At 35.6% G+C, this 4806-nt stretch overlaps 1 pseudogene across 2 annotated transcripts; it reads right to left on the bottom strand.

Moving 5' to 3' along the window:
- Positions 1–1183: 1183 nt before the first annotated feature.
- On the bottom strand, positions 1184–2597 carry LOC149577806 (protein DMP3 pseudogene; annotated as a pseudogene). Of its 2 annotated transcripts, none has more exons than XR_016363936.1 (2): positions 1851–2597; positions 1184–1565 (listed from the first exon to the last, which is right to left on the bottom strand). The product of XR_016363936.1 is annotated as a protein DMP3 pseudogene, transcript variant X2 (transcript). The 2 variants fall into 2 exon arrangements; XR_016363928.1 differs by having other exon boundaries at positions 1859–2596.
- Between the last annotated feature and the right edge of the window lie 2209 nt (positions 2598–4806).

Genomic DNA, 4806 nt, shown 5'->3' with positions numbered 1-4806 from the left:
AATGAGATCGAACAAAAATAAGAGGGACAAATATGACTCTCCTAATGACATACAGTTGATGAGTGAAGCAAAAGAGACCATTGAAATGTTGGAGCTCAAGGTTGCAAAGTGGTCAAAGATATGATGCCTTGATTGGCTCCCCTGGCTTTTCTAGTTTTCCTCTGGTTTTTTGTTTGCTAGTCTTGCCTGCTCCTTTAGAGGTTGTGTTTTATTTTGTCAAGTTCTCGTGGCCTTCTTTGGCTTGTTGTTTCTTTTTGAATTGCTTCATGCTCAGGACACAATGTAGGTCTCTTTTGTTTACTGTTGGGTTTCAGGCACCTGTTAAAACTTGTTTTACTTAATCAAAAATAATATGTCTGTGTGTAATAGAGAGAGATGTTGTATAATTCATTAAACCATATACAATAGAGATTATAATGGTATATCATATGAATTTTATTATGTTAATTATTACATTTTTAATTATTTGCATGCAACCAAAGCAGTTATTAAACATTTTTAGTTTTCTTGACAAAAATTGGTACATCTAAGTCATCAGTGAAGTTTTATGGTTTTTGGAGAAAACTTATATGTTTATTTCTCTATTTAAATGATAATGCAATTTTACATTTCATTTCATAATATTTTTTATCCGTGATTTGATTTAGACGTATTTGATTCCAATTTGGATATCCCCTTTAAAGAAGCATTAATGCCTCCCCTTCTAGTTGCTTTACTCTTCTGACAAACAAGGAAAGTTGCATGTCACACTATTTTGTACCTAGTTAGATTATGACCCCTCTCTTGCAACTTTCCAATCTACACTAGATATGTTAAGGCAATGTTGAAGACATTTGGATGATAAAATATCCTCTTCAAATTCTACCAAGAAGCATATTTCAATTCCAAGACATGTCAAATACAATCGTATTTAATAATGCTCATTCAAAAAAAATTTTGATATTACATAATATAATTCTAAAAGATATTCAACAACATAAATTTTAAATTATGATAGATAATATTATTTCTATATATTTTTTATTACTTTATATTAAAATCATTTTTTAATCTCCCATAAACACCCTGTATAATAATTTCATATATTTTATATTAGTTTTCCCATTATTAAAAACTTAATGAGCAAATTATGAACTGTCCATTATCCAATTATAACTATAAATCCAATTGGTAACGATAAATCTATCAAATAATTCATTAATTCTTTTTTTTATTAATTAAAAAAAAAAAAAAACATTCTGAAAACTGTCGCTCATTTGAAGATCCAAGGAAGAAACTTTATTTTATCCCCAGTACGGTTCTACTGTAGCAATTTCTAGACTTGCTCAACCCTCTCAGTTCCGTCCTTGAAAAGTTTGGTTCCCAAAGCTTTTTATATTTCACGTGGTTACGTACATGTCTTATCATCTTACTGTATCCGAATTGACAAGCCAAGGCTTAAGACACGGTCACATGGAGCGCCTGTCTCTGTGATTCCACTGTCTTCAACTATTCTCTGCACCACTGATGTTAAATAATGTTGACGTGTACCGAAAGTTCAGATCTCGGAAACAAAAAGATGCTACCTACAACACGAATATTTGTAACGTAAGAACGGGGTGACTACACTCGGGCTCTCAAATATCAAACCAATTTATGAAAATTACTGGCAGGACAGGATTAGATTTGCCTAAGGAATCAAACAATTGAGAAGCCCCAAAAGATAATTGAATTTACAGCAACAGTTTGCCGTCTTGTCAGCGAAGTGTAACGAATTCGGCGAAATAAAACTTCAAATTTGAGAATGCAAACAAATCCAATTCGGAATCGAATCAAGAAATCGGCAACATTAATCTGAGACGGGAATATACCCAATTACCAAGGAGGACAGTCGGTGTTTTTTAGTTCCAAACTGTTTAGCCAGTACCGGAGCCAATCCCGTGGCGGGTGGTGGGGAAGGCAACGAAAAGCGTGGTGCAGACTACTCCAATGGCGACGGGCAGCACACCAAGAATCTCCTCCACCTCTTCTTTTGGGGCAGGGTAGAAACACCCCACAACGTTCTTGTCATACAGAGCAATGGCGGCAAACACCAGCAGAGACAGAAAAGCGTGCATGAAATCAAGCAGCCGCAATTTATACTTAGCCGGGTCCGGCGCTCCGCTGCCCGGGCTCATGTATTCGAAAGTGTAGAGCCCTTTCGGCGTGGCAAAGCCGTAGTATACTTTCCCGTCGGAGCCCTTGAAACTGTCTGTGAAACTGGCGAGGAATCCCGAAAGGCCGCAGCAGGAGAGTAGGATTGCCGTCATGTAACGCCTCACGTGGTCGCAGTGGCCGTTCCTGGAGACGAGCGGGCAGAGCACTTGGAAAAGGAGGAGAGTGCCCGTGGGAAGAAGGTTTGCTAGATGGGACGCACCGGCTAACGTCTGTGTCAATGCAGAGGAATCTGATCTTGCTGTGACATTTTCAGGCCCGTTTTCATTGTCAAACGGTACAAGTGGGGTTTTCTGATCGTCTGTTTTGGCCTCTGAAATCGTGGAGCTTGATCTTTTCTTCATTGGATTGAATGTGTTGATTACTGTTTTAAGGATTGGTTTGTGTTAGATTTATAGTTGGAGTAAGCGCGTAAGTAGACGAGAAAATGTCTTTGGCGGCCTGCCGGCGGAGTTGTAGATACGATGAGGTTATTGTTACGTGAGGGATACGTGAGTCGGGGCATTGCTTACACTCTTTCTTGTGAGCTTATTCAACAGTCGTGTGAATGTAATGCAAAAGAAATCGTGTTGGAGAAGAACTTTGAATCGTCCGACCACATTCTCCGGATAAAGTTTCCTCTGGTTCGCTTAGTTTTCTAGAAGTCTTTTGCGCTTATCTATGTTAATGGCTATGAACTATTCGACTTTTGCTTATTTTTTCCTTTTGTGTTTATTGAGAGTTGTGTGAGATCTTATAAGCTTTAATTTTACAAATAAACTAAAAAAATCCTAGCAGAGTGCATTTGAAGACTTGATAGGTCAAAATTATGCCCTCTCTTTGAATGCAAGTGAAACTCCATGTTGTTCCTGATTGTGTGAAAGTTTTTTATATTAATATTTTGGATCACATCTATTTAGAATGATGGAGAGGGAAAGAAATGAAAAAGGACAACAATATATACTATATTTAAATAGATTTAGAAATCTGATTACATTGTTTAATTTTAGTTTGTTTTGGTCTTTTGTACCTATTTGTGTATATCTTATAGGTTGCTTGATCTCAGCTTGTTTTGGTCCACACACACATCAACTTAACCAACTTATTCAAATAGTTTTAAGTTTTTTATTCATGTAAATCAACCAAACCAACCTAACCAACTTATTTAGATAGCTTTAGTTTGTTATTCATATAAACCAACAAATAATTATTTTTGAGTATTTTACATTAGTATTTATATGTAGTAGGACATTTGATTCAATTCATTAGTATTGTGAAGTTTAATTAGCCTTATAATTATATAAATTCAATATGGACATGTTAAAATAATTTGTAACATTTTATAGATTGTTTGGCTTCTATTTGTTTTGCCTTTTTGTTCCTATTTGTGTTGTTGGCTACTTGTAGATTGTTTGAGCTCAGTTTGTTTTGGCCTTTTGTACTTATTCATGTTGTGGGCTACATAAAAGTCTCATAGACAATTTGACCTCAATATGTTTTACTATTTTATGCTTATTGTGTTGTTGGCTACTTGTAAGTATGAGAGACAATTTGATCTTGCCTTGTTTTCTTGTTTTGTTTTTATCCATGTTGTTGACTACCATAGGTTGCATAGACTATTTCACCTTAACCTTTTATTAGTCTCTTCTACTCATCCGTAGTGTTGGATACTTATAGGTTACATAGTTTGTTTGATGTCATGAACATTATTCAAAACTTTCATTCAATGGTCAAATATCAAACAAATGATAGTAAGTTTATATTTTATCCATACTAGAAATAGTAAATATCAAATAAAATAAAATACATAAACTATACCATCAATAATAGTACATTTAACAAAAAAAAGTGTAACCCCCCACTAGAGAACCCAAGCGGAATTAACCTAAAAGATACTAAGTTTTCTCAACAACTTAAAAAAAGAAAGAAGTAAAACCATGTAAGAAAACAATGCGAAAGCAATAACATCATATACACAATACATATAATTGAAGCAAAATAATAACAATTACATTCCTCAAGAGTTCCATAATGTTGAATCACATGCAGAAGTTAATTAGGTTTATGTTTAATTAAGAATCCTCTAGGAACTCAATATCTAAAGAAAAACATAATATGTCTGATCATTCAACTTAGTCATTAGGTAGAAAGTATGGAACAATTGCATCAATGATATGTTTAGCAACGATGTTCAACTATTAGACACTCAATGGTAAAGAGTCACTACCTCCCAAACTAAGTGGCCCCACTCCCACCGTGCTGAGGAGATAATCTCAAGTCCTAAACGGATAATAAACTAGAGATCACAATATAAATCTAAGTCTTAAGATCTCAAAGGTGGTCTATCTCAAGGGTACTATGTACACATGGCGAAATCTAATCCTAGAGGCAACATGATGTGTAGGAAACCTAATGTGTATATGGGCAAGTGTCATCATATGAGTCAACTCCAAGGTTACCCTAGCAGTCTTTGAGGACCCTGGCCCCCTGGTGACTCTATGTGGCATCAATATCCTTTCGTACAAACTAGGCATACCGATGAAGCAAGGTCACAACCATGCACCCTCTCTACTCCCATCCTAGTCTATACTAGTACTCAAGGCATGAGCGAGGTATCAAACCCACATCTTGTTA

This window comes from Cupressus sempervirens, chromosome 1, assembly GCF_028749045.1.
Source record: "Cupressus sempervirens isolate cs-2001-9-10 chromosome 1, ASM2874904v1, whole genome shotgun sequence".
Classification (NCBI taxonomy): Eukaryota; Viridiplantae; Streptophyta; class Pinopsida; order Cupressales; family Cupressaceae; genus Cupressus; species Cupressus sempervirens.
Note: the sequence above shows the minus strand (reverse complement) of the source record. Positions and strands in the feature narration are given on the sequence as shown.